The sequence below is a fragment of the Peromyscus californicus genome, unplaced genomic scaffold (assembly GCF_007827085.1).
Source record: "Peromyscus californicus insignis strain IS unplaced genomic scaffold, ASM782708v3 Scaffold_7__1_contigs__length_154581171, whole genome shotgun sequence".
NCBI classification, from domain to species: domain Eukaryota; kingdom Metazoa; phylum Chordata; class Mammalia; order Rodentia; family Cricetidae; genus Peromyscus; species Peromyscus californicus.
The window spans coordinates 14,121,101-14,146,074 of NW_026294595.1; the positions used below are offsets into that span (position 1 = coordinate 14,121,101).

Here is a 24,974-nt window from a genome sequence, read left to right on the forward strand (position 1 = left end):
CTCAGGCAAAGGCCTGTGGAAAGGACTAGCCTTACTAACAAGGCACTCTGGGCACCTAGTGCAGTGAGAGGTGCCAGAACTCAGGCAGGGGCAAAGGGATCTATTCCTCAGCAGCCTGTGAACTTCCCCCCACGTCCCCAGGCTGTTCCTAGGACAGGGAGACAGACAGACAGCCTCAGGCTCTCAGGTTGCAGACATCCATGGGCTGCTGCGGCCAGAGCTGAGGCAGTGGACAAAAGGGGCCTGTACCTGTATGTGTAAATCAAGCAGGGACAGGGAGTGCCAGGCGCCCTCAGGACTGGTTCGTGTAGAGGGGGAACAGGCATCTGTAAGCCACTTTGAGGGCTAAGGATACGACTCAGTTGGTGGAGTACTGGTCAGTGTAGCCCAGGCTTGCCTGGATTCACTATGTAGCCGAAGACGACCTTGAATTTCTGCTTCTCCTGATTCTACATGCGGAGTGCCAAGATTATAGGCATGCTTGTGACCATGCCCAGCTACTTGTCTCTTTGTTGTATTGGGCGATGGGTAGCTAGGCAGAGTTGATCTTGGGACAGCAGGCACAAAGGCATGGGGGCACCTGAGCAGTCTCGGCACTGGTGGAAAACATTCCTTCTAAAACCCAGTGTGGCTAGAGCTCCCAAGGCGGGTGGGGCTGGGCAAGCATGGAGTTGGAGCGGAGGAGGGGACAACATTCCTGTTTGCTTCCTGACCAGCAGAGAGCAAGTGGCTCCTGCCTGCCACTGTGCCTTCCTTCCCTGCCGCGATGGACGGTATCCCTGACCTGTAAGGGAAAGAAAAGACATTTTTCCTCCCCTCAGAGGTTTCTGGTTTTTGAGAGACAGGGTCTTTGCTATGTAGCTCTGGCTATCCTGGAACTCACTCTGTAGTCCAGGCTAGCCTCAGATTCACAGAGATTCCCCTGCCTCTGCCTCTGGGATTTAAGGCGCACACCACTATGTCCAGCTCTCTAAGATGTTCTTGTCAGCTATTTGGTCCCAGCAGAAAGGGTTATGATTTATTAGGCGGGGGGGGGGGGGGGGGCACCTAAGGGTGTCCCTCGTGTGCAGGGAACCATGCTGGCATGCTGGGCGGATGCAGTGGCGGGCTGGCGGGCGACCCACTCCATGCAGGGCATGGCAGCAGGGCGCTGGATAGACATTCACAGCCTAGACGTTACATCCTTGTGGAGAGTTTATTATAACAGAGATAAAGAGGCAGAGAGAGAGAGATGGGTGGAGTTTTTCCTTAAAAAGAGACTTTTACGTCAGGACACAGGGTGGCGCCAAGGGGCGGGATCAGAATATTAACAGACAGGACCTTTGAGATAGGATTTGGAGAGAGAGGATCTGGGAGGGTGGAAGGCCTGCTCTTATGCAGAGGAGAGTGGGTTATGCTGGGCTCAAAAGTGGAGGTGGAGGGCTGTAAGATGACCAGACTCATGACTGAATAGTGACACAGAGCACCGCGGTGGGCTGCTTGCTCCTAGATTGTGAGATGGGTGACAGAAGTCTATATAGAACAGTAGCTATAGTGCAGAAGGTGGGAAGAGCCGCTGGGGGTGGGGGGTGTGGATGTGGGTCTCCATCGAGTAACATCATGAGTGGAGGAAGCAGCCATAACGTAAGTCTTGGATGGAAGGAAGCAGGTCTCACCCAGGCCTGGGCATTCAGACCCACACCTCCCTCTGCATATACTCCTGGAGCCCCCACACAGGCCTCTGGGGATTCCAGTCCTTATGGTAGGATCTCCTAAACTCTCAGAAGTCCCTGGGAAAACAAGAGTTTTGTGTGATATGGTTTCCATCATGTGGCTGCTTAGGGCCCCACCCCTGTGGCTTTGGAGAGTTTTCTTTTTACTTTTTATAAAATCTTTATTGACAAATAATTCACATAGTATACAATTTGCCTGTTTGCACAATTTGATAGACTTTAGTCCAGCATCCTCACAGACCCATGACACCATTACCACTTTCTATTTTAGAACACTGCTGTCTTCAATTTCATACACACATATAATGTATGGTGATTACATTCCACCTTAGTTTTTTTTGTTTGTTTGTTTTTGTTTTTCGAGACAGGGTTTCTCTGTGTAGCTTTGCGCCTTTTCCTGGAACTCACTTGGTAGCCCAGGCTGGCCTTGAACTCACAGAGATCCACCTGGCTCTGCCTCCCAAGTGCTGGGATTAAAGGCGTGCGCCACCACCGCCCGGCCCACCTTAGTTTTTTAAATGAACAAAGTGTTTGCAATTTTAACCATTTTTAAATTCACAATTTAGTGGCATGAATTACATTCAAGATATTAATTATACTCATGATATTCATTAATTATACTCATGATATTAATTATATTTGTGGTATTCATTGATTACATTCACAGTATTCATTCAATAACTATATTTATTATATTCATTAATTACATTAATTGTATTGATTTATTATATTCATGATATTATGTCCTGATACTACTGTCCATTTGTGTGACTTTTCCATCACACAAAACAGAAACTCTGTACCTAGGAAATCATTGCTCTCTATTCCTTTCTTCTCCATCTTGAGATAACCTCTGATCTTGCTGTCTCTATGAATTTGTATATTCTATATATTTCATGTAATAAAATTCTATAGTATTTGTCCTTTTTATTGAATGTAAAAACATTTTATGTACAACTGCAGGAGAAATAATACACAGATAGCCTGAACATAAAAACAGGTGATAATTCAAGAGTGCTTTGGAGTTTTTTTGTTTTTGTATGTTTGTTTGTTTGTTTGTTTGTTTGTTTTTGTGGTGTTTTCGAGACAGAGTTTCACAGTGTGGTTTTGGTGCCTATCCTACATCTTGCTCTGTAAACCAGGCTGGCCTCGAACTCACAGAGATCTGCCTGGCTTTGCCTCCTGAATGCTGGGATTAAAGGCGTGCGCCACCACTGCCCAGCTGCTTTGGAGATTTGTTGTTGTTTGTTTGGGTTTTTTGTTTGTTTATTTGTTTGTTTCGAGACAGGGTTTCTCTTGTGTAGCTTTGTGCCTTTCCTGGATCTCGCTCTGTAGACCAGACTGGCCTTGAACTCACAGAGATCCACCTGCCTCTGCTTCCTGAGTGCTGGGATTAAAGGCGTGGGCCACCACACCCTACTAGGGAGATATTTATGACGTACCCCAGTCTTTTGTTTTCCAGATAAAAGGGGGAAGACCCTGAGGGCTCTGCTAGAGGTGGACCTGCCCTTCATAGTGGTTGTTGTTTGCAAGGCATATGGACTACAAATGCCTCATGCAATTCAGGCAAACATTCTGCCACCAAGCTGTATCCCACCGCCTCATCTGGGGGTCTTACTCCACACTGACCAAGTTCAGGGGATGCACTGCAGAGGCCACACTCTGCTAAATCCTCATTCTGCAGAGTCTCTACTCCAGAACATCAACTAAGTGAGCCTGAGCTAGCCGGCATCTTCCTCTTAAACTGAATTCTTCTCATGTATAAAACAGGAATTAAGAGAGCTGACTTCATAGGTTTGTTGTCAACATTGAATTAGGCAATGTGCTCATGTTCTGAGCACAGGCACAGGCCAGGCCAGGATTTGTAAATATTCCATGCTTGCACTGAAATGTGCAAGGAGGCAAGCAAATGCTCGTGTATGCATGAAAAATAACTGCTACCTGTTGTCATTTTTTTCACATGTATGTGTGCTCGCATGTGTGTAGGCACACATGTGTGCAGGTTGCATGTGCACATGTTGCACATACATGTAGAAGCCGGAGGACGATGTTAGGTGTCTTTCTGGATTGCTCTTCACTTTATTTACTGAATAAATAAATAAACCTGCTCCTGCCACCTGCTCCACACAGCTGTGTGTGGATGGCTTGGGTTCCTAGAGGGGGAGCAAGGCTCTGAGCAGGCCTGAGGCCCTGAGTTCAGGTTTCACCTCAACCCAGAGCTCCCCAGTCATGCCTGCTTGGCTTTTATGTGAGTCCAGGGTGTCTGAACTTTGGTCCTCGTGCCTGCATAGCATGTGCTTTATCCACTAAGACATCTCCTGTGTTTTCCTAATAGATCATTAAAGGAAATGCTTTGGGGGCTGGAGAGATGGCACTGGCTGCTCTTTCAAAGGACCTGGGTTCAATTCCCAGCACCCACACGGCAGCTCACAGCTGTTGGTAACTCCAGTTCCAGGATCCAACATTCTTACACAGGCATACATGCCGGCAAAACACCAATGCACATAAAAAATAAAGGAAAGAAAATGTTTTGGGGCTGGGAGCCGTGCTCCTATCCAGTACAAGTACACAAGGAAGCCCTGGGTCTTAGATTTCATCTCTAGCTTTGCCAAATATTAATATTAGTAATAACATTTACAAATTAAAAGGATAAAACAAACATGCACACTGCACGGTGCTAGCTGAATGGCTCTCACTAGCAGAGTGTGGAAAGGTGGCTGGCACCATCTCCATCTATGGGTCCTTTCTGTACACAGTGACCCAAGCCTGGTGACTAGAAGACTTGAGTGCCTAGTGGATTGCTTGGTGTAGTGGAGCTGAGGTGTTTTTTTTTTTTCCCCATTGTTGTTATTTTGTTTTGTTTTGTAGACCAGGCTGACCTCGAACTCACAGAGATCCACCTGCCTCTGCCTCTGGAGTGCTGGGATTAAAGGTGGGTTTTTTTGTTTTGTTTTGTTTTTTTCGAGACAAGGTTTCCCTGTGTAGCTTTGGAGCCTGTCCTGGAATGCACTCTGTAGACCAGGCTGGCCTCGAACTCACAAAGATCCACCTGCCTCTGCCTCCCGAGTGCTGGGATTAAAGGTGTCGGCACCGCCGCTGCTGCCGCCGCCGCCGCCGCCGCCGCCGCCGCCGCCGCCGCCACCACCACCCGGCTTTTTTTGTTTGTTTGTTATTGTTTTGTTTTTGAGACAGGGTCTCTCTATGTAGCTCTGGCTGTCCTGGAGCTCCCTGTGTAGACTAGGCTGGCCTTGAACTCACAGAGATTCACCTACCTCTGCCTCCCAAGTGCTGGGCTTAAAGGCACTGGAGCTGATATTTAAGGTTGGGAGCCTGAAGGAATTCTCTGTGGTTGCCATTTCCTGCCTGGGCCTCAGACTTGCTCAGAGCCTTGCTCCCCGGGCACCCCCCTGCATAAGTGCCATACTCATGGGTCAGGTCCACATGCCTAAGTTACCTCCAGCTCAGTCAGGTGTGGTTGAGAAGTCTCCAGCATGCAGACTCTTGCCCCTTCTGCCCAGCTTCCCTGAATAGATCAAACCACCCTCAATAGGCTGACATGTGGGGCTGGGCTTTGGACACGGGGCCAAATTTAGATAGATCTAAGTGGGGTTTTGGGGAAAGCCCAGGACTGAAGTTCCAGAGCCATCTTCCGTATGAGATTGTGTGTGTGTGTGTGTGTGTGTGTGTGTGTGTGTGTGTGTGTGTGTGTGTGTGTGTGTTGGGGATGGAGGTCTTTTCTAGAAGCAGAACTAAGGGTCAGTTATGGCCAAGGTAGGGACTAAGCTTGAAGCCAGGGTCCAAGATGCTCCAGCAAGCTAGTGCCTAGAGATGACCTTAGGCAGCAGCCGAGGTCTTGGGAAGCAAAGGGCCAACTTTTGTTCATTTAATGCCCTTCCTCCCAGTGACCTTGTTCATGACCTCTTTCCTGGAACTATTCTTATTTTCCTGCAAGGATCCTTGTGTAGGCATGGGGTCAAGGATTGTTGTGACCCTCAAAAGGCACCGGTGCCTGAGCACACAAAGGGACTCAGGTTGGGAGGGGCAAACAAGGGGACTCCTGGGTCCTTTCAGGAGTGTGGCCGGTTTTATTTCCAGACACTTGACTTAAATCAGATCTCAGTCCACGAGAGTATAGCCGACCGAGACTAGGGACTGTTACACTCCTGGATCCCACCGGGCTTGAATACAAGACTCTCCTTCAGACTGCTGTAGGCGATGGACAGGAGGCACCAGTGCCCGAAGGTACTTGCTCCAAGGTTGCTCGGTCACACGATTTCCTATCCAAGGCTGGTGGGTGTAAGCGGGGCCGCGGGGAATTAAGAGGTTGAGGCCGGGCGCCCCAGGTCCTTCGCCTGTCCGGCCGCTGATCCCAGCCCCTCCGGTGCCTCGCGCAGTCTCGGACGCTAAGCGCTAGGGAGGGCCAGTGCAGCAACTCTCCGTGTCGGGATCTCCCACCAGACCCCCCTGGGCTTCCCTCTCCCGCGCCCACCTGGCGACGAGTGCGCGCGCGCGCGCGATCGGCGCTCTGTCCCTTTAAACAGCCCGCGGGCGCCTCCCCCGCGCCCCGCCCCCGCCGCGGTGCGGCCGCCGGTGCTGGGCGAGGTCGGAGAAAGTCCGCGGGCGCCGGAGCTCGGGGACGCTGGAGCACTTCCTGCCGCGGGCGGCGCCGCAGCTGCCCAGGCCGGACCGGGCCGGGTGCCCGCAGGTACGGCCAACTTGGCGCGCGTCGCGCCGTTTCCGCCGCGGGCCAGTCGTCCCGCCCGCACTTCCCGCAAACTCCGCGGCGCGGCCGCCCAACTTGCGCACCCGCCGCCTGCCGCAGTGCCCGCCGCGCGCCCGGGGCGCGGCCGAGTGGGGTGCGGGCCGCTCTGGAGCTGCGCGCGGGCCCCGGGGCGGAGAGGCCGGCTCGCCGAGGTGTCCCGGCCCAGAGCCTGGCCCCGGTCCCCCCAAAGCTGGGGCTCCGGGAGCGATAGCGCCTTCCTTTCCCGCCGGGGTCCTCTGGCCACGGGAGACCCCGGATACACCCCGGACGGGAGGGGAAGCCCTGATGACACTGGCCCCTGGCCAGGGCACAGGGGACACACCCCTCCTGGCCGGCCAGGTCAGAGGCAGCGCGTCTGCGCATCAGACTCGGCCCGCGCCCGCCCTCCCTAGCTAGGTGGGCCGGTTGGTGGGCAGGGGTCGTCACGGTCTCCCTTTCTCTCTGGTGACAACTCCAACCTTGGGAGACACTGGGGTTCGCCACAGTGGGAAGGGGCTTTTGGCTTGTCCCTGTTTCTGCATCTCCGCAAAGTTGTTAAGGTCTCCGGACTCTTCTCCAAGAAAACTTAGGGGTGTTTGGGGCTTAGGGGAGGTGAGGTCGGTCGGGCGTTTCAATGGCTTCTTACCAGACTCGGTACCTGCTTCTCCTGTGCTTATGTTGTGGGAGTCTGCTGGGTCACGTCAGCCCTTCTCTGGGTCCGTTTCCTGGGCAGATACGTTCAGCGCTGTTGACTGCTGATACCCTCCCTCTGGTGCTGTTTGAACCCTGGGGTTTGTGGGCTCCCCCATTCTGCTCCCTGGAGCTGACCTCACCGGCAGCTCCCACTGTCCCCTACTCCCTCTTATTGGAGCTTCCGGATGGAGATGTTTTTTGGGCCCTCTATACTAGCCTTCAGGTGTAGCTCTGGGAAATGTTGCAGCTGATCCTATATAGGGGTGGAGAGGGCTGGGTCATGATCCTTGGTGGCCTGGGCTCCTGGTCCAGTAAAGTCCTGCCTCTGAGCAATTCATGTACGCGTTCATGTCCCTGTCCTCCCTGGTGCAGTGCTCTGGCTCTGCTCCCCTGCCTCTGGTTCCCTTTTCTGTCCTCCTCCTCCTACAAGTTCTTGCCTGCTATTCCCTCCTGTTTTCCATTTTGACCAAGGATGAGGGCAGGATGTCCCATGGGGCTCTGCACTCTGTATGGTCTTTAAACCTCATGATGTGCTGGGAGAGTTGGCTGTGGCTTTTCATTCCACAGTTGAGGGGACAAGGCTTGATCAGCTAGGGGATGGACATTCAGCACTCTAGTCCCGACATCCAACAATCTTACCCAGGCACATGGAGCCCCCCACTCTGTCCGCCAGTGTCTTTCACTCTTCATTCCTTCAAGGATGCTCCGTGGGCTCTTCCTTATTGGGTGGCACCTCGGCTGAAACCCAGATGAAGGAAAGAAAAGAGGTGAGACCCAGGGCAGCTGTTCCCTGTTCTTTGGGCCAGCTGGTCGGAATTAGCACAAGCAGGACAAGGTGTCAGTTGTCACTTCTCAATGGCCAGGGGTCTTTTCTCGGCGGTCATGCCCATGGCAGGATGGTGCTCGGTGAAGGCTGGGCACCCTGGCATCTGAACCTTGCTGATTCCGGGAGCTCGCAGCCATTTAGAGTGCTGGGAAACACTATCGGAGAGAAACGCTTGTGCTGCAAGAGTCCGGCACCAGGCTGCTCCTGAGCTGTTCATCTACCATCAGTCTGCATTATGGACTGCTGGCGTTATGTTTGGTGTGTCCAGAGTACCTCTTCCTGGGAGAGGGGCTTGTACATGACATTGACAACCTCACCAAGCCTTTTTTCAGACTAGTTCTTGAGCCTGCATTGTCCTCTCAGAATAGTGGTACCAGGTAGTGAGCTGGTGTGCAGAGGCCCTCTTTGCCACAGAGGTCCTTCCTCCCAGATTTGCATGGGGGCATCATTATCTTTAGGGTCTTGTCTGGTTTTGGCATGGGGGTCCAGCACTGATGGGGCAGAAACTAAGAGCCGTGGTTGCCTCAATAAGAGCTGAGTCCCTGGCTCTGAGGTCTGTGCCTCAGACATCCTGGATCCTTGAATGCACATGCCACCCAGTAGCTGCCAGCTCTGGCTGTCCATGTGTTCTCCAGTCCCTGCCCTAGACCTCGTTTTCTGCATGTCTTAGCCCATGAAGTCACCCTATCCCCTATCTATCTTGTGGACTCTGCTCCTCCAGCCTGGTGGCTTCCAGGGAATTCTCTGGAGAGCTTTCAGTGGGTTGAAGTCAGCTTGGGTATAGGGTGGGATAAATACCTCCCAAGCTGCTGAAGGTGTGCTGTTTGTGGGTCCAGTGACCATGAACCGACTGTCAGACCGCAGTCCCTTTTGCCTTCACCTGCCACAAAGCCATAACCTTCCAGTGTAAGGAGCATATTTGAGAAAGTGACTTTGATGTGCATCTTCCCCCTCCCACCCCCCCAGGGTGTGCTGCTTTCCCTGCTGGTACCCACCCTTGCCTTGACAGCTGCTTATGTGTGTCTGGCTCATGCTGGCCTCCTACTGGACCTAGGTTCTCAGGATGGCAAAGGCTGCCTTCCAGCTCTGAGGAGTATTGGCTAGTTGAAATGAGGTTGGATGCTGGTACCCATGGCTATGTTCCTAGGGGTCACCCTGGGCTGAGGAAACCTGCATGGACTTTGAGACCTGTTTTTGCTTTGATTTTTTTTTTGTTTTTTATTTTTATTTTTTCGAGACAAGAGTTTCTCTGTATAGCTTTGCGCCTTTCCTGGAACTCACTCTGTAGCCCAAGCTGGCCTCAAACTCACAGAGATCCGCCTGGCTCTGCCTCCCGAGGGCTGGAATTAAAGGCGTGCACCACCACCGCCCAGCTGCTTTGATTTTTTTTTTGAGACAGAGTCTTATATGTAGTTCAGACTGGCCTTGAACTCATTATGTAGCTGAGGATGACCTTGAAGCCCCAGTCCTCCGGCCTCCTAAACCTGGGATAACAGGTATGTGTCCTTACACCCTGCTCCAGGCCTGACCTTTTGGAGAAGGGAGCAGAGCACTGTGGTGATGCAAAGGACACCTCCTCAATGCAAGGGACAGGTACCGCCAGCCCTTGGGACACTGGCTTTAGCTGCTCCTGGCAGGTGTAGGTTGTCTATACCTGACCCCGGGGGGGGGGGGGGGGGGGGGGGGGAGTAGAGTCTGCCCTGCTTGGCTGTGGTCAGGTGATGAAGGGATGCTAGAACCTGTTTAGGACTGGCTTGCTGCTCCCCTCACCCCAAAGCTCCTGCCTGGAGATTCTGGGCTATCCCTGGGCTTCCTGTACCTCATACTTCATCTCTAAGGCAGTGTGAGCAGCTTGACCCTGAGTTACCACAAGGTGTGGGGGGTGGGGGGTGGGAGAAGCCTAGCTAGCATCGTCTCTACCTGGTTTCTCAGATGTGGGTAGCCCTGCCCACAGCCTTCCCCGCCACTGCCTCCTTCTGGGTTTCTTTTTCCTTTCAGTCTTATACTGCCCCACCCCCACCCCTGTCTGGGCCCCCACTGCTGGAGAAGCAGCCTGTGATCTGGCCTGAGGTGGCTGCTCTGGCTTGCTCTCCAGTGCAAGGATCCTGGCAACCTCTTCTGCTGGTTTAGCAAATTCTCTCTTCCCCAGGCCTGCCTCCTGTTGGCATCACCTGCAGGGCTCGCTTTCCTAGAGCTGGGGTTGCCTCTGCTGCAGGTGTCTTCGAGGTTGGAAGTTTGGGGTTTAGAAGCAGAGACCCATGTGTCTGGTTCTCCCAGACGACAGGCCCATGAACATGGAGGAGTCTCTGCGTCCTCAATTGGAAGCTCATACAGGAGTCTGGGAGTCCTCTGAGCAGAGCAGAGAATGGACTCTGACCCAGGGCCCTGCCTGCCCAGGAGTCTCTGCAGTGCTTGGGCCTGGGTTCTGGGAAGCTGCTTCATTAGGAACCTGAGGTCAGATTACTGGAGATTTTGCCCCCTCCCCAGGCTGCATGATCCTCCCTGTTTGGACCCCACTCCAGGTCTCCAAGCTGGCTCTGCCTGGCCTGCTGCCATTGGGATGGTGAGACCCTTGGTGGGAATGTTGCTGGCCCTTTAAGGGGAGGCTGGTTCAGTCCCAGGGAGAAGGAGGCTTTTTCTCTGGAGTTGTTTCCAGGTCCCTGGGGAAGAGCTGGCTGGGGCTCTTAGGAATCTTGCCCCTCCTCCCTGCATCAAGCCTGGCATCCAGGAGGGCATCCGGCCACAGATGGGCCTCCAGCTCCAGGCCCGCCCCTCACTGGTGTCTGGGAAGCAGGCAGGGGTGGGGCGGGGCTGGGGGCGGGATCAACGGGCCTGAAAGTGCCCATATATAGTCACTGGGGGTGAGCAGGGAGTCACGCCTTTGAGCTGTCTGGCTCTGGGGTGGCCAAATGCCCCCTGGCATTCCAGTGGGGAGGGATGGCAGTCTGAAAGGCGGGAGGATCTGGGGTAGAGTACATGGGGTCCAGCAAAGCCAGCCCCCAGGGAATGTTTGTTGATTGAAAATAAAAATTTCCCAATTCCTCTGTAGTCAGAGCCAAGAATACTTTGAAAACCACCATTTTTTAAAAGTTAGAGGTAATAGTATGTCCATAGTCAAGAGCGGGCTGAGGTCCCTGACTGGAGAGTAGGGTCTGGTGCCTGCTGATGGGACAGTCTTTCCAATAAGAAATGATGGAGCCCCTTTTATGAGGGCAGCTGAGTGTCCCTTCTCGCCCCAACCCCAAGGGCAGAGAGGAGCATAAAGGGGAGGCTCCTGCTCCATCCTCTGCTGTTCTGGAATCTCTCCTCTCCATCCCCTGTGTTACTGGGGGGTGGGGGGAGGAGACGGCCTGCTGTCCTGTCTTGCTGCTGACTTCAGAGGCACCCCGGTTCGGGGCCATCCCCCTCCCTCCTGGGGCCCTGGGGCCTGCCTGTCCTTGGCCTCCCTCCTCTCCTCCTCTGCCCTCTCCACTTTTGACTCTGCTCTTAAAAAATCACAATGTTAACACAGTTTTTGCTCATTTAATCTAGTTACTATTGCGCTGCTAAACGTCTTTGTTGAATTTTGTATATTGATACTTTCTGTTTTTGTCAGCAGTTTTTTCTTTCTTTTTTTTTTGGATATAAAGCCATTAGGGTGAGAGAAGATTAAAAAGATACATTACAATTAAAATGTTAATGAAATCCGCATCATACAACTTTTGAAACCCTTCAGGCATTTATCTTGCCTGTGTCATGTCCATTAACTTTGGCTATTCTTATTCCACACTGACCCCTGCTGAGAGATTTGTGCTATAATTGGATTTTTTTTTTTTTAATAAAAAAAGGGGGGAAAAAGCTTTTAAGAAAATAGAGGTTGAGTGGCCAGTCTTGGTTCCGAAATGAAGAGAGGAGAAAATGGGAAAGCTTGGCTCCCTCACTGGGGGCAGGCTCAGGACCCATCCCCTGCTTGGATGTAAGATGTGCATTTGGAGTGTGGCTTTGCTGGAGGCAGAGTCCAGAAGAATGAGGGTGTGGCTTGAGGGCCAGGTTGGGGTGAGGGGTATTCTTACCTCCCAAGGGAGAGCTAAGGTGCTGGGCGGGGGTGGGGGTGGGGTGGGGGGTGGGGTGGTGGTGGTGGTGGTGGTGGTGGTGATGGTGGGGGGTGGTGGGTTAGAGGCCCTCCTCCCTCCATCCTGTCACTCCCTTTGCCTGTGACTGCTTGAGGAGACACTGATGTTTCTGGCTAGGGTTTTGGGCAATGGGAAGCGGGGAATCCCCAGGTCTTCTTCCCAGGGCAGCTGAGGGTTCAGGGCGGCAGAGGGTGGCTTCTGGGCAGGCAGGTCCCGTGTGTGTGCACAGGTACACATATGCATATTTATGTATATATGAGCTCATGTGCTCATGTGGCCCATGGCCACCAGTCCCTCTCTGTCCCTGGGACTGGCTCCCCTCCCGTGATAGCTCTGTGGGCACCTGGTAGTGCTGGAGCTGGTCAGGTGGTTGGCAGTGGACTGTAACAGACAGATTTCATGTCTGTGTTTCTGCAACACCTTTCTATAAAGGGAAACATAATTTAAAATATGATTACTTAGTGTTGTAACAGCGCCTCACCCGCTCTGCTGTGAGGGAGATCATTATCAGTCTGATATTAACTTGCAAAGAATATTATGCAAATTGCCTGCGGCTTGGGAATCCTGGCAGGCGGGGGCCAGTCTGGCTTCCCTGGAGCTTGGGACCTTGTCCTTGGGGCTGAGACTTTTTCTTCCTTTCTCCTCACCCTGTATACCCAGGCCTCTGCCCTCATGGTCCCGTGTCCTAGCAGCAGCCCAGAGCCTTAGTCTCTGGAGCCCCACCCACATCCTTCACTCCGCTTTGTTACAGCGATAGGAGATGGGAAGCCTCTTGGCAGGCTTGCTGTGGTGTGCAGTAGCATCTGTTTGGGGTGATGGTGCTGTGATGGTGACTGTGGCTGGACCTTGACATGGGCACTCAGCTTCTGTGACTCAGCAGCCCCTAGGAATGGACATGGCCAGGGGGAGGCGGTGGTCCTACTGGTTTTGGGATGTTTCCAGAGGGACAGGGGTAGCACCTCGGAAAGGGTGTGCTCTGGCATGGGTCTGTCCTGCTGTGCTGGTCTTTGGGGCTGATGGCAGCTACACTCTTGTTTGTTTGTTTGTTTCCGAGACAGGGTTTCTCTGTGTAGTTTTGGTGCCTGTCCTGGATCTCCCACTGTAGACCAGGCTGTCCTGGAACTCACAGAGATCTGCCTGGCTCTGTCTCCTGAGTGCTGGGATTAAAGGCGTGTGCCACTGCTGCCCGGCTGGCAGCTATACCCTTACAAGGAGGAGGTGTTCTCCCATATCTACCCTCCCGGTTCATCCTGATGGGGGTGGTGCAGTCTGGCTAGGAGAACATTTCTTTCAAACACTCTGTTCCACCACCGTAACGAAGCCCCATAGAGCTATGTCCCTGACCCTAAACAGTGGAAAGGCCTGTTTTGGGGGTTCCTAGAAACAGTGTCCACCTGGCACCAGTGAAAGCCCAGTAGTTGGTCCCCCAAAGATGCCCCTCTCTAGTGTGGTAAAACTGAAGCCTGCCGGGTGTTACCAAATCTCCTTGCTGTACCCCAAACCTACTAATGTAGAGCCAAGGACTGAGAAGTAGGGACCTTCCTGGGGAGACCCTTAGCTTTCCCAGGGCAGGGGGTGAGGGTGCAGGGGAGGATGGGGGTGGGGTACAGCCTCTGGCATCTGGTAGAGAGGTATGGTCTCCCTGCAGCAGGCCGTGCTGAGGCCAGGAGTAGATGGAGGCACTCTGAAGGATCATACTGATGCTTGTTCCTAGTGGCTGTTGCCCACAGTGCCAGGTCTTCATACCCAGCATCCTCTTGAGGTGTGGGTCCTGCCTCCCACTGCGCTTGGGTCCTGATCCGGGGCCTCAGTTTCTCTGTGTGTGAAGTGAGGGAAGCTGATCGTGAGCTCTGAATAGCACGCAGCACCCCGCTCTAGTCAGTCCCAGAGTCATCTCTGGGGAGGCCGCCTTGTGTCATATCCTAGGGTGTCCCCAAGAACCGTCTTCCTAATAACAAAGCCAGCTACCTCTTTCCTGCTGCTACCCCTCCCACTTACGATGCCTGTGTATATGGTCTGCAGGAGGGGGCATTGTTTGAAAGGATCATAGCCTTGGGCTGACCTAAGAAGTACTAGAGGCAGACAGGTGTAAATAAAACCCAAAAAACTGTAGAAATTCAGGACTAGAGAGATGGCTCAGCCTTACAAGCACTGGCTGCTCTTGCAAAGGACGTGGGTTCGGGTCCCAGCACCTACATGGTGGCTCCAACCCTCTGTATCTCCAGTTCTAGGTGGTCCAACACCCTCTTCTGGCCTCCATGCCTATACGTAAATGCAGACAAAACACTCATACACATAAATAAATCTTTAAAAAGAGTCGGGTGGCGGTGGTGCATGCCTTTAATCCCAGCACTCTAGGGAGAGAGAGCCAGGAGGATCTCTGTGAGTTCAAGGCCAGCCTGGCCTACAGAGCGATATCCAGGACAGGCACCAAAACTACACAGAGAAACCCTGTCTCGAAAAAACAAAACAAAACAAAACAAAAATTTTGAAATTAAAAGAATTATTTTATGTGTATGTATGTCTGTGCACCATGGTGTACGTGGTGTCTATGAAGGCCAGAAGAGAGCATTGGATCTCCTGAAAACCGAAATTACAGATAACTGTGAGCTGCCATCTGGGTGCTGGGAATGGAACTTGGGTCTTCTGGAAGAGCAGCAAGTGCTCTTAGCTACTAAGCAATCTCTCCTGCCCCTGCCCAAAGTAAATCTTGAAAACAACAACAGCAGACATCCAGGCTGAATTTGGGAATACAGGTAATCTGCATGCTGCCACCCTCCCCGGCCCCTCTCACCTTCTCATGGCTCTACAGTTCTAGACACACTTGACCTTGTCTGCACCATTCTGGCTGCTGCCTCCTTGTCCCAGCCTCTTCCCTCTAACTCTGGATGAGCTCAGCTCGGCTCCTTAACCAGTCAATGCCCTGTTTGTGAATAAGGCCCTGTTGGAGGTTTTGGGGAGGGGGGGTAATGAAGTTCTGGTCCAGGACAGAAAACCTTTGTGCTTGGTGGCTCTTGTAGTACTTGCCAGCAGGGTGGGCCTCAGACACTGCGCCCAGTGCTTCTCAGAGCTTCATGGAGGATGTCTGAGTAGCAGCAGCCCGGCGAGAGATGTTTGAAAGAGCAAAGCAGAGGGCCGAAGGAGGGAAATGGGGCCGAGGCTTACATAAGCTTTGGGATAGGAGAGACAGGCATTGTGTTAATTATTGTAACCCAGTTTAGCCGTGAGTCTGTGTCACATGAAGTGGCCTGGAAACTGAAGCGCGTGGGTCACAGTGACGTCCTGGGGTGACATGGCTGGCACAGGGCAGACAGTGGAGGGTGTACAGCAGCGCAGCTGTAGGGAGGCCGAGAGGATGAGATATCCTTGGGGTCCAAACCGACCCGTACTGCAGGGAAGTACTTGACCTTGCCTGCACCAATGCCTCTTTGGCCGGCCTCTTCCCTCCATCAGGACCTGAGTGCCAGGCCGGTGTCTGGACCAGCAGTAGTCTTGTCAGTCTAACATTGGTGTCAGTGGGGTGGGCTTGTTCGCAGTGACAGCCTTGGCTTCTCTCCTGGTGCACAGCAGGCTCCCAGGTGTCTCCTCTTTTCAGGTGACCAGCTGTAGGGAAGATAGAGCCTGTGGGCCCCGAGGTCACTGGAGGCTACCCTGGGTTTAGCTCTGGACCTCTTACCAGGTTCCTCATGACACAGGAAGATGGGAAGCCCCCAAAACGTCCTTGAGAATTTTCCACCCTCCCATACTGTATAGGACACCTCAGAGTTTGGAATTGCCCCTCTGCCTCATCTCTGCCAACTGGCAGGGGTCTCTGGAAGGACTGACGGCTGCCTTTGCTGCTTGTAAGACCTTGACTGTATTCTGTGTGCTGCTTCTGAGGGGTGACAGAACATGTGGCCCATGACCCAGACATGATACCCTTCTTTGGGGTCTGATGGGGTGACGTGGTCTCCTCCAGTCTGAGGCCAAGAGTTGTGGAGGGTACCCCTCCCTTTGTAAGCACTGAAGTGAGACTGGCTTCTGTTCTTGCCCCCGCTCACCCCCGCCTCCATTGATAAACAGGCTACCCAGTGTTGGTGGGCGAGACTATGGGCCAGAAGTTTGAGGATAAGTGTAAAGATAATCAAATTTAGGAATTACCTGTGCTGTGTAAAGAACTCTTCCCCAAACCTCTTCAGAGTAAGTTACCCGGCATATCTTGTTCAGACAAGAGCCAAGGGCCGCCTGCCACCTACCTGTGCCAGCACATGCCATGACCTTGGCAGCCCTGCATGCTGCAAGAAGTCACTCACCAGCTATCACCAGGGACATCTTTCGTAGTGAGACATCTGGTACAGAGGCCATGTTCTGGTTATTTGTTGCATCTTAAATTTTTGTGTGACCTGAAGGTAATTTTATGTTTTCAGTGAATCTGAGGGAATCACCTCTGTTTATTTATTTATTTATTCATTTATTTGTTTGTTTGTTTATTTATTTATTTATTTAATTTTTTTTTCCGAGATGGATTCTCTGTGAAGCAGTCCTGGCTGTCCTGGAACTCACTCTGTAGACCAGGCTGGCTTCGAACTCATAGAGGTCTGCCTGCCTCTGCCTCCGGAGTGCTGGGATTAAAGGTGTGCACTACCACCGCCCCACTTATTTATGTATTTTTTTTTTTTTTTTTTTGGTTTTTCAAGACAGGGTTTCTCTGTGTAGCTTTGTGCCTTTCCTGGAACTCACTTGGTAGCCCAGGCTGGCCTCGAACTCACAGAGATCCGCCTGGCTCTGCCTCCCGAGTGCTGGGATTAAAGGCGTGCGCCACCACCGCCCGGCCTATTTATGTATTTTGAAGAGTAGTTTATTGACTACACTGCAATAGTAGCAATGGTTAGGAAGTAACTAGAATTCTGCTTCCTATATTTTGAAGTTTTGTTTTGTTTTGTTTTCTGAGACAGGGTTTCTCTGTGCAGACCTGGCTGTCCTGGAACTTGCTCTATAGACCAGGCTGGCCTCAAACTCAGAGATCCACCTGTCTCTGCCTCCTAAGTGCTGAGATTAAAGGCGTGTGCCACCACTGCCCTGCTTGCTTTTAATTTTTTTTTTTTTTTTTTTTTGGTTTTTCGAGACAGGGTTTCTCTGTGTAGCTTTGCGCCTTTTCCTGGAACTCACTCGGCAGTCCAGGCTGGCCTTGAACTCACAGAGATCCGCCTGGCTCTGCCTCCCGAGTGCTGGGATTAAAGGCGTGCGCCACCACCGCCCGGCTGCCCTGCTTGCTTTTAATCGTTTTTAACATTGATTTGTGTGTGCTATGGAGTGTGGAGGTCAAAGGACAACTTATGGAAGAGTTTGTTCCCTCCTCCCACCGGGTGGCTTCCAGGCATCACACACTTAGGTGGTCAGGCTTGGTGACAATCTCCTCCACCGCACTGAGCCATCTCACCAGCCCTGTTTGTATGGAGGGTTTTGTTTGTTTTTGTTTTCTGAAGACCAGGCCCCTCTGGGTAGCCCAGGCTGGCCTCCAACTCTTGATTCTCCTGCTTGTCCAGTCCTAGGGTTACAGGTGTGTGCTACCGAGCTAGGCTCCCTTGTGGTATGACCTTGTGGTATGACTTTGTGGTATGACCTTGACCCATCTCTTGGGCTCAGCTGTGGGGTTTTCTGCTCCCGGTGTCAGAATGGTGTTCAGAAAGCTTTGAGTTTTCAGATGAGGGGATCCCAGCCCGAGATTGTGCTTCTGTAGATGGCTTCCAAGTTCATCTGCCTCGTGGCAGGTGCTGGCAAGTGCTGAGTTACACCTTATTGTGTGCACATCCCACCAACGGCTGGAGGACCCGGTGTGCCTGGTAAATGGGATGCTGCTGTGAATGGAGTTAGCAAGTATTTGTTCCAGAGAACCTGGAGTGTTCCAGAGGCCAGGCCAGTTGGAAGAATGCTCCCAGTTTGGGTCTGCCTGTGGTTTCCCTGGCTCATACTTGTCATGTCTTGGGCAGGAACATCACACATGCACCACTGTGTCCTCTGGTGTCACCTCTACAGCCGGAGGTGGTGGCACTCACAGAGCTGAGCGTCTAGTCACTTGGGGGACTTGTCTGTCTGTTGTTTGAGCCTTTTCTCTCTCTCTGGTTTTGAGACAGTCTCTCACTATAGCCCAAAATGTCCTAAATCTCACCACGTAGCCCAGCTTCGAAGTCGTGCCAATCCTCCTGCTTCAGCCTCCTGTGTTCTGGGATTATAGGCGAGAGTTGCCATACTTGGCTTGTTGCCAGAGTCTCTAAGGCTGGCCACGGTGGAGGAAGGGTCAGACACATGATTTTGAGCGTGTGTGAAGGACTTGAGTCTTTGGTAGAAGCAGGGAGCTGTAGAACCACAGAGTGGTGAGGAGACATGTCCCGACCAACAGCTGTTTCTGGAGAGGCAGGTTCCTCCCCCTCCCCTTCCTTCTTTTTGAGACACAGTCTCACTATGTCAAACCTGGAACTCCATGTGTAGAACAGGCTGGCCTTGAACTCACAGAGCTCTACTAAGAGGTGGGGCTAATCCTGTGAGTAGCATGTCCCTCTAGGGTACTTGGAGCTTATGGGTGGGTGGTGTGTTCCCTGTTCTTCCTTAGATTGTGGGACTGTGGGGGGAAGATGGGGTGGTGTGCCCAAGCCTGGCATCCCCACGCCTGATGGTGGCCAGCTGCAAGTCCTGATTCTCTCCTGATCCCAGAGCTCTTGGGTCTTCTTGATTGACACCAGCAGGGTCCCTTTAGAGCTGTGGCAGACAGTGTGGTCAGGACGGGACCACCATTGTGGAGGACTGGGAGCTAGAAACGTAACACTTCTCAAGGTCAGGGTGTATAGTTGAGGTTTTACAAAGTTGCACTCTTTCTGCTCAGGCTGTGGGGAGAGTTTCTCTTGCCCCAGCCAGCCTACGGGAGTACCAGCAGCCCCTGGTCTTCTTTGGCTCAGGTTCATGTCAGTCTGGTTTTGGCTCCCATCGTCACTCAGTCTTCGTCTCAGTCTGTGTTCTGTTGTTATAACAGGGTACCCGAGACTGGGTGGTTATGAAGAGCAGAGGGTCATTTGGGTTCACAGGTTTGCAGGTTGGGAAGTTAAGAGCATGGCACTGGTACCTGTTCTTCATAGCTTCTGGGTCCGAGGGGCTAACACCACCCCCAGCTCACATGGGAAGTAGAAGGATGAGTGGACCCTGTACCTCAGGTTGCTTTGTGATCCCTCCCATAGCTAACCTGACCCAGACTGGGAGCTCACACAATGGGATGGGAAGCGACTCTTTTTTTTTTTTTTTTTTTTAAGGTTAATTCATTTTTATGTTGTGTTTGAGTGTGTGCCCACATATGTTATGTGCACTACATCAGTACAGTGCCCAGGGATGCCAGAGAAGGCATCAGAAACCTGCAGCTGGAGTTAGAGACAGTTGTGAGCTGCCATTTGGTCCTTTTCAAAAACAGTACGTGTTCTTAACTGCTGAGCCATTTCTCCAGCTGTGGGAAATCCATTCTTGAAGCTCTAACCAATGATTCAAGCCCCTTCCAGGGCCCACCTCACCGCACTGCCCCCTGGATTAGGATTCGTCCTGGATCTAAATTTTGTTTTTTTGAGACAGGGTTTCTCTGTGTAGCCCTGGCTGTCCTAGAACTTGCACTGTAGACCAGGCTGGCCTTGAACTCCGAGACCCACCTGTCTCTGTCTCTTAAGTGCTGGGATTAAAGGCATGTGTCACCATGCCCAGTTGACCCTGAATTCTTTACCAAGCAGGTTAAGTGTTGTGTATCTGTGGTACCAACTGCTTGGGAGACTGAGGCAGGGCATTGCTTGGGTCTAGGAGTTTGAGACCAGCCAGGGTAATATAATGAGACTTCATCTCAGAAATCACAAATAAAACAAATGAAATGGGGACATGGTAGCTCATGTCTATAATCCTAGCACTTGAGAGGCTAAGACAGGAAGTTTGCCAAGAGTTCCAGGCCAACCTGGGGCTACAGAATGAGACCCTGCCTTTAAAAACAAAAATCGTCACAACAGAAACCCAGTCCTGACCCTCCAAGACCAGTTCCCAGTGGTCCCTGCCCCTCCAGCCCTGTATGCTTGGCCACTTGTTCCTCCTTGGGACCTGAGGTGTTGGCGGTGGAGGACATTTTGGCCTTCAGTCCAGAGGTAGTGAGGTTTCTGGAATTGAGGACCAGCACAGGGTGAGCAAAGCTCTTTACCAACTTCACAGTCCTACTAGTAGAAAATTGATCATATCTTGTCCTTAGCACATGTCTGCTCTGGTGGAACAACTGGGAGACACCTGTTCCCTTGAGCTCTGTAATTAGATGGGCCTGAGAAGGACGACGGACCATCTCGGTTTGAGGTAGGCTGTGTGTGATGGGAAATGAGAAAAAAAAAAAAAAATCAGTTGCTTACAGAAGACAGTGTCTGACTTTTCCTGAGGGGAGAAGAGCCCCAGGAACTGTGTTGATGGTGCAGTGAGGTGATGGTGCCCGTACTGCTTTGGGGGAGGTGTCCCTGGTACTCAGATATCTGAATAATGCCCCCACAGGGATCCAGGGGCCACAGGTGGATTTGGGGAGAGACGCTGGTAGGGGAGCAGTGGGCCTAGCTCTTTTCCCTTGTGTTGGGTAGGACTCAGCTGGCCCAGTGCTATGGCCCACAGCCCTCCTAGGCACACCCGTCGGCCTGCCCAGTGCATACCCACGCTCCCGCTCCCTTGCAGGGAGGACACAGGTAAACCCAAGCCTCCTGAGACCAAGCCGCTGGCTCAAGGGGACCAAGCAGATGGGTAGAGATGCCACTTGGGCTTGGGGGCCCAGGGTCTTCCACCCTCAGGGCAGAGAGACTGACTTGAGTCCTGTTCACACACTGTGGGGAGTTCTGCGTGATTGTGGTTCTGCTTTAGGGATGAGGCGCTTGGTACTTTAGGACGGAGTATCTTTGGGGAGGAGCTGCTGCCCCTGACCCTGTCTCACAGAAGGGAACGTAGGAGGTGAAGTAAGACAGCAGAGCTGTCGCAGAGGAGTAATGGCTGTGTCCTGGCATTTTCTTAGGGTTCTGAAGACGTCTTGGAGTCTAGTTGCTGTGGGGCCCCTATCTGGATCTGGTGGTATAAAGACAACAACAGGAGCCCAGGATCATCAGTGTGGCTGCTGACCACCTCTGAGTCCTCCTGCCCTTCCGTGCTCTGCCGTCGCTCGTTACCCGAGTCAGGTGCCTTTTGGGTAGATGGAGCTTAGTTTCCTCTTTGATGCTGGATCAGGTGATCCAGGAAGGGTAAATATGGCAGGGCAGGGGGTCTGTGTCCTGGCTTGAGGAGTGGGCAGCAGTGGCCCGCCCGCGGCAGCCCTCATCCTCCTGTGGGTCCAGGGTTTCCCTAAGTCTTCAGGTGCCCCTCACTTGTGGTCCTGACTGAGGCCGAGTGCTACTGATTGTTCTGAGCCCCCAGATGTGCAGAGGGACAGAAACACAGCCTGTGGCCCGTCCCTGGGTCTGCCTTAGCTCTACTCGGGGAGTGGAGTGTATCAATTGGTCCATTAGCTCTGCCACCGTGTGCCGGCAAGCAGCCCCAACACCATTGCCTCCCAGCCCTAGAGAGCCAGTGGTTGCTTGAGTTTCCAACAGCCTGAGGGGTGGAGAGTCCTGACTGGCCTCAAGGGCCCCGTTTGGCCGGGGATCTCTCCTCTAGATTGTTTCCTGTGTCTTTTTTGGTTCTGGGATATAGGAACACCCTGTTTCTTTTCCCCAGGGCTGTTTGCCTTCTTGGTCACAAGCCCAGGTGTTCATGGGAAAGTTCCCTGTGCCCTTGTGTTAGAGGGTACAGGAGGGGCTGCTGTCCTGGATGGGTCCCAGGGCTGTGCCCTGTCACCTCCTGCACACGAGTGGTTTTGCCAGGTCCAGCTGGCCAGCTCTGAGGTGGTTCTGTTTCTTCCCTCTGCCCCTCTGTGGTGTCTCTGTTGAGACTCAGGTCCCTTCCTGGCCCACATGACACTACTCCCAAATCGGAGAACTCCACAGTTGTGTTCTGGGCGAAATTCTTCTGTGTGCAGAGCTGGGCATTGGTGCTCTGGGATGCAGAGAAGTTCCTGTGACCCTACTTGGCAGTACACTTCCTTTTGTGTTTCTTAGAACCTAGATTGCATTCTGGATGCCTCTAGAGGAGGGCACCCCAGGTGAGGGCGCGAGAGGGCCCAGGCTCAAAGAAGAGTGGGTGTAGAGAGGCTGCATGGGGCAGGGGGAGACGGGCTCATGGTCCAGTTATTGGGTCTCAACAGAATACAGAGGTCCTTCCGGGGTGGTACGTGGTTCTGTGCCAGGGTGGGTGTGGCTGATCTTGGCAGCCTGTCTTATGGTATCAGCTCAGACTCAGAGGGTTTTCCCGGCTTGGGAGCCCCCATAGCAGGGAATGGTTGTTTGTAGCTGTCTAGCGGGGCTCCCATCTCCACAGCTGACTACAGTAAGTAGCTGGCTGCTCAATCCACAGTGGGAATATTAGGGATTTCGCTGAGTTTTAGAGACTTCCCTGGATTTTTATCTGGATTTTAGAAATGTCCTGTTCTTAAGCACAGACTAGGCAGTTGGGGGAGGCCTCAGACCCACTCCTCTCTGCTGGTGCAGTCATTTCCAGACTTGAATGAACACGTCAATATCTAGCATGGGCTGTGTTTGGGGCTCCTGAGACCAGCAGAAGGAGATAGAGGGTCCCCAGCTCCAAGCGCCTTCAGGCCTGGCCCCACCTTCCTACCCCGAGGGCTAGGTGACTTTTCCACTCCCTTTTGAGTGGATTTGCACCTCCATGTCCTTCCTACTGGGCCATAGGATCCCCTCAGCTGGAAGTAAGGGGGGCTGGCCATGAGTCCTGCCTTTAGCCTATACTGTGATACTGTCCCTGTCATCCAGTTGAGAGCTAGGTGTCTGACTGTCCTTCAGTCCCTGCAGAGGACTTCCAGGAACCCTGGATTATTGGCTTGGCCTGGATGGCTCCCAGAACTGGCACAGTGGGTTCAGTGGTGAAGCCTTGTGCTTAGAGAAAGTGTCCCTTGCTTAGAATCCAAAGGACAGCACTCACTGCTCTCACCAGCATGAGTGGTTATGTGCCAGCCAGGCTAAGAAAGAATCCTGCCTTATCCTGGCATACCATGGCACTCTGGGTAGGCACCCTGCTTCTTCCTGGTCTCCTCATCCACCCCAGAGGCCTCATTGCCCACTCTGGGGGAACATCCTGCCTTCTGGGCCCTGAAACAGGAGCACAAGCTTCCACTCGCTGAGTACGTGCAGTGCACACACATGTCTGAGTGGTTTTTAGGATCCGTGCCTTAAACTAATATAGTGTGTGCTTTTTTTTCTAAGTCATGATTGAAGTCAAATTAACATATTTACCTTCAGTGCTCCCGTGGGAACCGTTAGAGAATCTGAGAGGTGCGGCGGCTGTATCGCACTTGTGACAGTGACATGGATGTCAGCTCTCAGGGGACCGGTGCCTGAGCCTCCCCATGGCTTCCTGGCTGCTTGTAGGGTTTCCTGGATGAGGTGAGGACTAGTCTCTTGTGTACACATGGTCCTGGCTGGGGCTAGGAGGTGATTGCTGACACTGCTCCCCCTACCCACCAGCCCACTGTGCTAGTGCCTCCCAGGGTCACTTGGCTTGCCTGCTCAAGCCTTGGCCTTGCCTTGTATGTCTGCCCCAGTAGGGCCCGATTCAGTGTGGTAGTTTGAATGAGAACGGCCCCCATTGGCTCATGTATGTGAATGGTTGGTCCCCAGTTGGTAGAGCTGTTTAGGAGGAATTAGGAGGCATGGCCTTGTTGGAAGAGGTGTGTCACTAAGGGTGGGCTTTGAGGTTTCAAAAAGTCCATGCCTTTCCCACTTAGCCCTCTCTGCCTCCTCCGTATGGAGCGTGTAAGCTCTCAAGTACTGCTCCCGTGCCATGCCTGCCTGACAGCTGCCAGGCTTCCTTCCATGATGGTAATGGACTCACCCTCCGAAACCGTCAGCCCCCAATTAGACACTTAGTTTTATAAGTTGTCTTGGTCATGATGTCTTAGTATAGCAATTAAAAAGTAACCAAGTTCCCACCTCCCTGCCCTTCCCATGAGTCTTGCATGTCTTGCACTCTGGCAACTTCAGCTCACTCTAGTCCAGGAGCTCTTTATCCTGGGGTCCTATCTGGGGCTGAGAGCATGGCCCAGCCTCAATTTCCCCTCAAAGAGATAGGGCTGCTGCATCTCTCTTGTGCATTTCTAAGTTGTTAAGGTGCTTTGGCCTTTACGTCACCTGGATGGACTAGCGTCATTCAGGCTCTGCCTGCATGTGCTGTCCCCTTCACGGGCTCTGGGTACCGGGTGTGGAGAGCCTGGCATTTGGAATTCTGGAGTCTCAGGAATGTAGGGTGACAGTCTGGGCACAGGATATATTGCAAGATACGGGGCAGCTCCTGGTCCGTGCGGGCAAGTGCCTCAGTGGATGCCTGGTACCCGCCTCCCATCATCACTGTTTTTTGTTGCCAAGGATGGGAGCCAGCATGGGATTCTGGGTTCAACCCCAGTATTAGAGCGAAAAGGTGTGAGGCCAGGTGTGGTGGTGCAAGTCTGTAATCCCAGCCCTCAAGAGGAAGACAGATTTCTCTAAGTTTGGGGCCACACTGGTCTATATAGCAAGTACCAGGTTACATGGTAAGACCCTGTCTCAAGAAAAAAAATTAAAAAGTGTGTATGTGTGTGAGAAAGAGAGGGTATTGTTTGTGTGTGAGTGTGCAAATGTTACTGACTTCTATTTGTTAATATTTGTGAAAGGCTTTTTTGGTGTCTGCATTCAGGAGGAACTCTACTTTTCACTATTTAAAAATTTAAAATTTTATTTATAATCTAAAAATATTTATCATTGTGTGTTTGGGGGTGGTGCACAGGATGT

At 52.5% G+C, this 24,974-nt stretch overlaps 1 protein-coding gene across 2 annotated transcripts in view; it reads left to right on the plus strand.

The window, feature by feature from the left end:
• The first annotated feature begins 6,284 nt into the window (after positions 1-6,284).
• Positions 6,285-24,974, plus strand: part of Nacc2 (NACC family member 2) — a 78,982-nt gene continuing 60,292 nt past the window's right edge. The window contains exon 1 of one of the 2 annotated variants that reach the window (XM_052723319.1): positions 6,285-6,417. The gene's annotated coding sequence lies outside the window, so the exon portion shown is untranslated. Of the gene's footprint in view, positions 6,418-21,159; positions 21,279-24,974 lie in introns of those variants that run through there. The other variant, XM_052723320.1, reaches the window with a different exon arrangement.